This window comes from Phaenicophaeus curvirostris, chromosome 1, assembly GCF_032191515.1.
Source record: "Phaenicophaeus curvirostris isolate KB17595 chromosome 1, BPBGC_Pcur_1.0, whole genome shotgun sequence".
Taxonomy (NCBI): domain Eukaryota; kingdom Metazoa; phylum Chordata; class Aves; order Cuculiformes; family Cuculidae; genus Phaenicophaeus; species Phaenicophaeus curvirostris.
In genome coordinates, this window is record NC_091392.1 from 49473803 (window position 1) to 49485848 (window position 12046).

Below are 12046 nucleotides of genomic sequence, written 5' to 3' on the forward strand. Positions count from 1 at the left end.
AGAAGGGAAAGCTGCATCCCTGGGAGACATGATTTTCTTGAAATGCCTTATAAAAATAGTATGAAGAGTATATAGATTTTTATAATAGAAAAATCAGTACAGTTCTAGTGCAAGACTATGTAATTTACCAGAAGAAATTGACTTTATATAGGTTTCTGATCCATTTTGTGTAACTCTTCAGAAACAATATAATTAGTTGTTGTAGGATATTTGAAACAAAGTCACAGAAAGAATAGTCTCATTTACATTTCATAGGTGCTGTCTAAAAAAAAAATGTACACCACAAAATATTAGTTTGCTTTGGAACAGGTATTTTTAAATGACATAATGTATGTCATAATGCAGTAGTGACTGCACAAAACACTGTTAAACAATTTTCATCTTGATTCAGTATTCATTGCACAAAAAGCAATGAGTTCATTGCAGAGCTCTCAAACGTGGAAGGATTCCCTTACATCAGTCAAACACCTTTCAAGTCACAACAGTCCTTCAGCCTCTGCTTGTGCTCTTAACCTGTTCCTGACTTGAAATTATTTTTGTAGAGTTCTGTTTCATGATCTAACAAGTATAAATGTAAATGCTTTCTTCAGAAAAGTTGTTCTAAGCTGTCAGGACTTCCAGGTGAAAAGCAACTTTACTTTGTTTGGGATTCCTTTTTTTTCAAAACAAGACTTACCAATCCCTCACCTAAGAACCTGCTGTCCGTTTCTAACAAAGATAGACCAAAGGATAGAGATTTTGAGAACAACTGAATCTCTACACGACTGTGAAAATAAGGGGAGAGATCCATTTAGAGAGATCCAAAATCTTCACTGAGAAAAAGCTATAAAGCCAGTTCAGAACCTTCTGACAGCAACAAATCTACACCCAAAGGCAACTTTGTAATATGCCAAATGCAGGTGAAAGCTGAATTGGCACTGAGTCCCCCGTAAGATATGCATTCACAGAAAGCAAAATTTCTTTAGTTACATAACTCCTTCAGGTTTTCCCATTTCTAGTGAGATAAAATGAATAAAGAATAGAACACTACTTCTATCGTCAAACATGATTAACAAAATACTGTAAGCCAATATAGAAATACATATATGTACCCAGTAAGATGGATTTATCAAAGCCTAATAAAGCAAGACATTCAGACAGTCCACAAAACTACTTGAACTTATAGCTGGTAGCTGATTTAAACAACTAAAAGTAAGAACACTGAATAAGTCATGAGATCTGGGATGCAGCCTTCTTCACTAAAATTGTCAAGGGCAAACAGGAAAAATTAAAAATCTTCTTGACTGTTATAATTACAGGTTAGTAACACCAATATATGCATTTGTTTAGAAATGTGTATGTGTGTGTGTGCAAATGCATACATACATTTGTACATACACAAAAAATACTATTTGCATCCATATTTTTATATATGGATAAAATTTCCACCTGAAATTTGAAAGCAGTAGAACCACAAATGTTTTTCTCCCTTGTCTCAGACTCACATTTCACCCCTGTTTCTGCAGTGCACACAGTTGTCACACTGTACTTGTCTGAACAGTAGAATTGCGACAAAAAATTTAGATCACACATTTCCCTTTAGCTTCCACTATTGCCAAGACTTTCCCACCCAGAGCAAGGGTTTCTGGAGGCAGAATTTCACTTAGAATATGATTAGGAAGCTGTAACAATTACCTTGTTATTCTAAAATTGCATTGCCAGTAAACAAGCAAAATAAGATTTGCAAAGTTTGTTTATTATAATTACTAATACATGCCTCCTGATCTGAATTTTCAAGGAGTACACAAACAGTAGCAGCACAAGAGAGGAGTTTAATAATTTTCCTCATGCTATTTTAGAAAGTTAGCTATTGATATTCGAACAAAAGTAGGCATTATTTCAAAAAGGACTGTCTTCATCTCATGAATCTGTCAAAATTGCAGTGCAAGGTAGGTGGCTCTAGAACTACATCTGGACTTCTCTAGAGACTAATGGGTACATTTCGGCTACCAAATACTGAATTTAAATGTCTTTCAATTGCTGAGAAGACAAAATCATTGAAATTTTCATCTCAGCAAGTGATGCATGCCATCACGTTTTCAAATAAAAGCTGTTAACACCACTACCAAAGGCAGTATTAAGAGTAGAGAGGTACCTACGGCTATCATTGTGCTTCAAACCATAGCAGAATGGCTAATTTTATCACAGAAGCACTGGAAAAAGCACTGATTCAGATGTATTAGATAGCCAGTCATTACTCAGTGACGGTGCAAGATACTGAATGCAATGTGGTGTAGCTGAAGAGTGTGGAAACAGGTAACCAACTCTGAGAGCCTGCAGAGGCAGTTTTGGAATATGCTTGCAGCTGTCACAGCCCCTGAACTGAGGTGGAAACTGGCTGCAAGACTGTACTTACCTGCAGTATCTGTTTCCAAACTGACAAACCTAGTCACTAGTGAAGTCATTCTGAAAAGATCAAAGCTCTCTTCTCACTTTAAGATTAAGGACACGGAACTGCAATGATAAACGTTAAGTAGATAAACCTGCACTTTAAAGAAAACCAACATTTTCCATCCTTAAAGCAGCAAACATTGCTCAAAAAAACCCCATACATGCAATATAAAAATTCCTTTTCCAGTTTCAAGGTTCAGCTGGCTATGAAACTACTTTGTTTCAGTCCATGATGGCTCATTTTTCACCAAAACGTAATTTTCCTTTTTATCAAATATTTTCTCCTTTTTAATTCCCCCAGCTCATTTGTTGTGCTATCAAAGCGCCAACTTAAAACACGCAATGACTGACCAAGGAGACCCTGTAGCTGCAATGCATCAAACCAATTTTGTTGACCCTTCATGGGTCACTGAAACATCAGCTTCACGTGTCTATTTTGCAGAAGAATAACAAACAGGACCATGTCTTTCTCCAAGCTGCACAGGTATTTCACCTAGGCAAGCAGGAAAATAACTCTGCTGTCAAAACTTTCAGTCCTCGAATTCAAAACTACATTCAAACAGCCTCGAATACAGCCAGTAATAAAATTTACTGGCCAAAGGATGAAAAAATCCAAGGTCTTTACAACAATTTGTTTAACGTAAGTATTACCAGATAATGAACAGATAGTGCTAATGTTCAATACCTGCACTGAAATTCTACCCCATTTGATTTCTACCCAAAAACATATGTTGATGTCACTTATTATACATGCCATTTACTATCTACACTTTATTGTTTAAGCCATGAACATCTGAAACATCATGATTATTAAGTAAAAGGACTTCATTTTCCATTGTAAGGGAAAAAAAACTTGGAAGGCCAGAATTCATCTATTTAGAATAGATTATTTTATTTGGAAAGGACCTACAAATATCATCTAGTACAACTTTCTTACCAATTCAGGGCTAACCAAGTCCTAAAGCATGGTATTAGGGCATTGTTCAAACGCTTCTTAAACACTGACAGGCTTTGGGCATTGGCAACCTCTCTCAGAAGCCTGTTCCATGGTTTGACCACACTCTCAGTAAAGAAATATTTCATAATGTCCACTCTAAACCACCCTTGGTGCAGCTTTAAAGCATTCTAACATGCTCTGCTGGATACCAGGGAATAAAAATCAGCACCTCCCTCTCCACTTTCCCTCCTTAAGAAGCTGTGGAGAGCCAAAACTCGGTTCCCACAGAGCTTTGTATAATTTCTATAGTTTTCCAGAGTAATGCATGAATTCTCAAGATGGAATCCAGTTGTGCTTGCGCATCAATAAAATTTAAATTAAAAACTGAATGTAGATATCATACTCAGAATTGAAAATGCAAGAAAACTACCTTCCCAAGTCAGAAACCACGAAGACAAATAAGGTTCTTTTCCAAACTACATCCAGATTAAACTTAGAGTACTGCAAAATTCCTGTCAGAAGAAAACATGCATAACACTCTGGATGATATATAAAAAATATCTAAGTTAAATTCTTAGCTCCTAAAAATCATTAACCTGTGAAAATTAAGGTACTCATTAAAGCAGTTATTAAAAATAATTGCCATTCATATGGATGAAGGATTACCAAGTGCCAATAGAGGAGATAAAACAGGCAGCTCGCTTGAAAAGTACAGAGGATTTTTCAACACCCACGTAAAAATAAGGACTGATGAGGGCATCTCCTTTGGTATTTTCTAAGGTGTAAAGAAAGTTTATACCCACATATCTGCATACTTTAAAATCATCCTTTACGTTGTCCTGTAAAAATTTTTACCAGTACTTTTAAAAAATACCTAAAAATTCTATTATTGCACAGGCCTTATCTAAAATACTAATTACTATATATTTGACTACTCTCAATCTTATAGTAGACAGCACATAAAAGCCAAATATATTTTGTGAACATTTACGATCTGAGAAATTTATTAGGCCAACAGTAATATGATCAGAAGACATTATTCTTCCCTCTACTTAAAAGCCTCTGCCAGCAGGATGCCACTGGGTATGGTTAAGTTCAGTGTTGCAGCAGGCACCAACTCAGTCCCCTTGCAAAATTATATGGAACTCAGCACACACTAGTTAATATTGCAACAACATGTACCTAGCATTTCACCGCACTGTTCTGCAGCCCTTTTTCACTCTACTGAACTTCATCATCTCCAATACAATCCACTGAAAGAGATTTTTTCTCATCCACTAACTGAGTTTCAGTGTTTCATTTTGGTTGCTTTAAAGTTGCACATAAGATCAGACCCCTAGTACTGGAGTAGCCTCATGTCATTATCAAAGCAATCATTTTAGTGTGGTGGAAGTCATTCCTAAAGAAGAATTATTTCTCTTAGGATAAGGATTAAACATTTAAAAATAAGGTTACTGCCATAGAGCCAGTACTCCACACATTATCAAAACCAAAACGTGCAAACTTCAAAGAGAGACTTCACATTCTTTAAAGACTAGGCATAGTAATAAAAAATTTAATTTTGTATGCCATACACTAATGAAAATGTAAACACTGAAACTATATTTATTTCATAAAAAAAGACAACGTTGTGTGGTAAATTCAATGCATATTAATGAACTTCACCACATTATTCAGCATTAGGGCATGAAACTGTTCTCTGTTTACAGCATTTTTCAGGAGCATTTCATAGACCTGATATCCAAGCTACCTAGAAACACTAGAAAACTACAACAGGCTGTCTGTAATATGAAAGGATTGAATTATTCCACAACTACACCACTATAATAATAAACCTACTGGTATAAAGACCAAAAACGCAGGATCATCTCAGAATTTTCATCTGAAAGGCAGAGGGAAAGCAACAACACACGGTTATACTGTAATTGGATAATTTGGGTTATAAGCTTCAAGTCACCACTGCAGTCCAAAATTCTGTAAAGTAAATCCCAAATCACAAGAAATTGCATTTCATATGATTAGGTTGTATTTTTAACACTACTAATCAACAGAAGTAGAGTTTTTCTTCCAAAGTGCCTTAGTCATCATAAAATACTAACAATGATGTTAATTAAACACATTTGCAGAACTAAATTTAAAAAAACCAAACATTTGATTTCATGTTCATTCTCTGCACCTATTTCTACAGCTCTCTGACAAAATTACTATTAAGTTATAGCAACATATACATGCATATGTCATGATAGAAAGGAAATGTACCAGGTCATCACTATTGTCATCTTGATAAATATTGCCAATGCTAAATTTATATTAGTAGGGCCAGACATGCTTGTACAATTGCATTTTGTATTCGCCACTTGAAATTATTTTTGATGTATTTAGTACCCTCGTGTTTCAGCCCCTGCATCAGAAGAAAGCCTCTCTGGAAATAACAGCACACCTAAGTAAGAGTGGATGTAGCTCTCCTAATCATTCTCCGCATAAAATTCTTGAATAGCTTTCGTTAGTGTTGCTTGAAAAACACCTTTTTGTTCCTTTGCAGTTAATAATTTATACCAGAAAGAGCACGTGCTTGTGAAAGAATGAGTGTGTGTAAAGGAAATGTATTCCTATAAGAAATATACTTAGCAGAATGATAACCAATAGTTTGATATTACAAATAATACCATCTCTATATTTTTATTTACTTTGCTAGTTTACCCACACTAAAAAGAAAACTGCAGAAATCCCCACAAGTTTCAACACTGCATCAATGAGCCTATGTAAATCATGCTGCCAGAAGTAAGGTCTAACAAAGAGTTTAGTAAAGAGATTTAAAAGGAAACATAGTATCCGCATTGGGTTCTAAATACAGAGAGCATAAATCCTTTCTTTCCAGTTTTGGCTGAAGGAAACCATGTTCCCCCAAGATGAGCCAGCAGTTGGAAGCACAGGACAAGCAGGAGGAGTCTCTGCAAAAAATGAACAGTAGTGAAATAGCACTTAATGAGTAGGACCCGTCTCCTCCGTCTTATGACTACTAGACAGTAGCACTTCATAAAAGATTATTAAAATATTAAAAATTTACATAGGGATGCCTTTCCTTTTCTCTCATCCTTCTACATGAATTGTAAGGTAGCTTCCCATGAAGGGGAGAACACTCACCTCTCACCAATGATCATTGAGGGAGAAAAGGAAAAGCAAGTTTTACATAAACTTGCCTTAAAATATTTTAAGGTTTCTACAGTGAAGGAAACTAATCAAAGATTCAGGATTACTCCGAGTTCTGAACTTCTCTGATTATGATTTAACACAAATTCACCAAAACAAGCAAAAATACTGATTTCTTCCCAGGATATTGATACAATTACCTTGGACTAAGTATCAGGCAGTTTGAAAACACAGGGATGTTGAAGATACCGGTTTTCATATGTCACTTTTTTCACACACTGCTTGCATCATGTGATGGCAAGATAGCATGATATCTCATCTGATAGTAGCATTGAAATCTACACAATATTCACCAGAAGTTATGAACTATTCCTCCCACCACTGTCTTAATCAGTTTGAAGATAAGTTCTCATTCCCAAAATAAACCGTTTAGGAATTTTACCACTGAAAACAAAACATTATAGAGAGCACATTGTGCTTTAACTACATAAAGGAAAGGAACGCGGTCTGCCAGATTCCTCAATCAAAAATATTCCTCTTACCATTATTATCTTGGGATGTCCATGTTAAACTGATTTCCACTAACAGTTACACCAAAGCAAATTCAGCCTAAGCAGCCTAAGCCCGTTAAATAAATTATCTTAGAGTCATTGGGAGACGAAATCTGGTTGTATGCATGTGCACACACGTAACAGCATCTATTTCTGAACTGACAGGGCAGATCATCTCTGTGGCATTCATGTCAGAGCCATGACAAAACGCTTTTCCCAGATGAATAAGTGACAGCAAGAAGGCTGTTTTCAATGGGAAGAGGAAGCCAAGAGCTGGCTTGTTTCCATGGAAACACTAGCAGCATCAGGCAGAACAGCTGTAGAGGAAAAGGCAGAAGTTCAGGAGGCAGAAATCTTGCTGATTTTACCTTCCCAATATGTCAGCGCCATCAGAGACCCACCTACATTTAAGGCAGATCAAACTAGTTTATATTGAGTATGTCATGTATTAAGCTACCATTTCTAATTAAGACTTTTAGCATGCCAGAAGTACATTAATAAAAATTACTTACATTGTGATTTAGTCAGCCCATGTACACATAAAGCTACAGAATGTATGAATATCTGAATATCTGTAACAGCAGGTATTATGGTTTTTGTCATTAGGAACAAATCTTGCTGTTTCTTTAAAAATGACAGTTCCAGTAGGCTAAATGCTACCAACAGAAATACTGGGTTTTGCCAACTTAATCTAATGGACTCTTTTCCCACTTGAAAATAAATTCAGCACAGGAAAAATAATATCCTCTTTTCATTTTTTTTATCAACCTTTACTAATTTCTTTGTATACTTTTATAATAACTTTCAGATAGAAGATGTTAGAAGATGTCTGCATAGCTCAAAAATTACTAAAGGTAACATCTAACGTATACTTGTTTTCCTTGCTGGATAAACGATAAGAGAGTAAAGATTTCACTTAGAATTTAAAGGGCTTGTTTGTTAAGAAAGCAACTCTGCTATTCACTGTTAGTCTATAAACACGTATTCCAAAATTAACGCATCTTCACTGCTCCATTCAAGATGCCTCAATCAAGCTATCCCAGCAGCATTGCTGCCACCAAAAATAAAAACCATCTTGCATTATGAACAGTCAAAGCCCTAAATTTAACCCACTCCATTCATTCACCATAGTACATGACTGGTGCCTGGAGAAAGCATAAGCAAGACACCAAACAATGACATAAATTATCCTTGATAAGAATACACTCCAGTATGATTTCCATGGCTTTAACCTTTTGAGTGGATCTATAAAATCATATTTTCTCCCTCTCCCATTTCACTTACTTCAGTTAATTCTTCCAGCAACCAACCCCACCAAATGTTCAAAGCTGGTGTAGGTGTTAGGAGACACTGAAAAGAATTTCCAAATGTAATTTCATGTAACGCAGTAGATGGGAACTTTGTATTTCCATCCAACAGAATTCCTCTCTGCTTAAGTCCAGCTTCCCTTTCCACAATGAAGCAGCATAAGATCAGTATTTTCAACGCTTGCAAGCTGTAAGTATCTCAATATCTAGACTGCAAGCCTTTTGTGGTTTTACTTGCATTTCAGTGAATAATTACTTGCAGCTAAGTTTACAAATAGTTGCTAATTAGGTTTTTTCCTTCCATTGTAAACCACATAATTATGACCTATCCTATTAAGACGATACAGCAAAGCTGTTGTGTAACTTGCTTTCAGTTTCTGAAAGCAAGAAGATAAGGGTGTTGAAGGCAGTGCCTGCTTGAGTGCCCTGGGGCACACTGACTCCCGCACTGCTGAGCTACCGAACTTTGCAGGCACTAGCCCCTGCTCTGCAAACAGATTCACATTCTTCTCAGAAAATAAAGGGTAAAAAGCCATGAACTTTGTGAATCTCAGCGTCATTTTTGAGTTCCGGCACTAAGTACATCAATAATACATAATCCTCAGGAAAAAATCAATGACGAATACTAATTACTTCTTTAAACAGCATCATATTTCAACTGTTATTCAAAAGTGAAAAAAACTTGAAAACCTAATTAATTTCAAATACAATATCTGAGACTAGCATTGACATTCTAGGTCCTGCTGGGCATCTGCAGACACTCTTTAAAACTCAGTGCTTAATTACTTCTCTTGTACTTTCTTACAAACTATTTAGACATATCTTTGCACTTTACTAAAGCATGAGTCCTTTGCACTTATCAGCCATCAAAGGACACCAAAATCATGCACAGGTACTAACTAGCCAAACTCAAAATACATTTGATTCCAGTAAGAATCATCTAAGTGTCTGTTTCAGAGATGTTTAAACCAACATATTTTAAGAGTTAGTTGCCCGACACTTCTCCTCCTATGACAGCATCTTATGCCAGTAGCTTTCCATACCTACATTCCATCCATAATAGCATTCCCTCAAACAGTACTTTGTGAATGATCCTTCTATTATGTCTGGAGTGAAAGAAGTACTGCTGTACTCTTTAATTTCATTTCACAGTCTATGAAATCCAAAACGATACTATGAAAACAGAAATAATATTCAGACATAACACCTGAATGTGAGAAACAAAGAAAAGTGCTGCACGTTTCAAAGCAATTGTGTGCACACGGATTACATTTTATATTTACAAAAACCATGTTTAGTAGATGTCACTGCCTGAATATCAAACTGCATACACTAGAAGTTGAAGGGTTTTTCTTTTTAGAATCTCAAATAAAGTAAACCTTCTTGTCAACAAACTAGTTCCACTATTTATATAACATCACTGAATGGTCTTGCTAGAATAATCTTGTGCGCGTACTATCCCCCCAATAGGTTACCATGGCAACTTATATTTGAATTTCTATAAATTTCTATTTTTAGAGATCACAGTTAAGGATAAAGAAAATCACAAATATTAAGTACCATTCCATTAACAGAAAAATATCCCATTTTTATCATCATCATACTTCCCACAAAAGACATCGCTGAAGTTAAATCAGGCAGTAATGCTAAAAAATAATTACCACAGTTCTTAAGAAAGTTTACCGCTAAGCAGCCTTACCATAACCTAAGTGGTGTATGAGTCAGTAGCTAACACTATGAGGCAATGATTGATGTTCACAGAGTTTTGTCTTGATTGCAGTAAGGCCAGGATTTCACTCAAATGTTTTTAGAGTTAGTCATCATTTCAGCTGACATAAAACAGAAATGTATTTGCCAGAATACTCAGAATATAATGTCTTTGTTTCAGGTGTGGGTAAAATGTTGAATCGACAGCAACGCCTCAGTTCCAAACTCAGGTTACAATCACCCTAAATTACTGTGTTCAAGAGTGGTTATTAAGTGGATGCTAGGCTTAAATACAAATTTACTTAATGTTTTAAAACTTGCCCATAGCTCTCGCAGTTTTCTCCCTACCTGAAAGATCAAGGTACAGAGTAGCAGCTTTGAAGAAAATGAAAACACTGATTTAGACACTGTTGTTATGGCTTTGACACTGCCTTACTCTGGCTACCTGGAGTTGAAATCAAAATGTAATGTTTAAAATCAGGTTTTAAGTTATAAAAAGGTAAATAACGTCTCCTAAAAGATGAACCTTGCTGTGCCACAGTTTTCTACGATAGTGTTAATTAGGCATTAATTTTGAAATCTCAAAATATCTTCACCTGAGCCACTGATGGTTCAGGATGGTCCAGTACAGATGGAAAGTGTAGAAAGCAAATGCCTGCAGGCTCTGTCAAAGCATGGATCAAAGTGGACTGAAAAATCATGTGACAGCTACAACTCCAGGGTGCAATCGTCATCAGAATGCCTACCTTCCTATTTCTCCTGGTATCTTCCATTTAGCATTTCCTTCGTCTTCCTCATTTCCCTAGCAGTTGAGTGGAAAGATTCCCTATCATGAAAGCTGCAGATTTGACGCGGACAGCAACTTTCCACAAAGCAGTAGGCGACAGACATCCTGCAGCACAATCACCACACGGCCTATTGTTTTGTCAGGTAACTGAGAGTCAAATTCTCTTTAGGATTCAGATAGTTATGATACAAGCAACATGGGCATGTCATTGATGAGTAAAGATAGACAATTCTGGTAGCTTTTCTTCAGAACCGATCCTGTATTAAAAACATATTTCAAGTATCAGCTGGAGCCAGCTGACAAGGGAAAACACATTGGTGGGCAACCAACTCAGGCACTCAGAAGGGACAGTAAAAACAACAAGGACTTTTAGACTTTTATTTTCTGTTTAACTTACCTCACTAAGCTCATAGGAGTTGCTAACTTTCACAGGACTGCATCAGGCCCTAGGGTACAATTTAAAAAGTCATTTAACCACAAGTTTATGGTCACATCTGTGAGTTTGCCAGTGAAATCAGCAGGACGGATCAGATGACACCCACCATAACTGAACTTTCTGTAGGATTAGGTTTAACTCTGAGTACTTAATGGGAATCCTGATAAATATGCCGCAAAACATTTATTACCATTTTATAATCAAACATTTCCAGTTACGAGTTTGCTGGTGGTTGCTTTTCTGGTTGTTAAGTTCGAGGCACCACAGTGTATTTCCCCCAAAGGAATTACAACCATTTGTTTGCTCCAAAGCCCTGGGTTAGAACACGAACACACATTGCCACTAACAACAGCAACTAAAGATGGAACTAAAATCCAAATCATTGAAGTAGAAAGTAGTCAGCATCAAAATCTAAAGACCCTATCTAAATAATGGAAACTCAGTATGATCATTTGCTGCCTCATATCCCAGAGACTGTGAGGGTCACCCTGAGAAATCAATGGAGGGAGAGCCAGGGTGACTCCTTGTCACACTTACTTTGCTGAACTCAGATCATCACCCAGCACAAACAGAGAGAAGGTGGCAGAGGGCTGAAGTCACTCTCCTGCATCGTTGTCACCACCTCACCCCAAACACAAGACCTCTGACAGCTGGGGGAAGGATGCTAGACTCCCGGTGGGACCAGATGCCCCAGCCCCAAACACACCTCAAGGCAGGTGCGCAGAAAGAATGAGGGTACCT

At 36.7% G+C, this 12046-nt stretch overlaps 1 protein-coding gene across 10 annotated transcripts in view; it reads right to left on the reverse strand.

Moving 5' to 3' along the window:
* The window catches only part of KCNC2 (potassium voltage-gated channel subfamily C member 2), a 99203-nt gene that overhangs the window by 86054 nt on the left and 1103 nt on the right, over positions 1 to 12046 (reverse strand). The window lies entirely within an intron of this gene.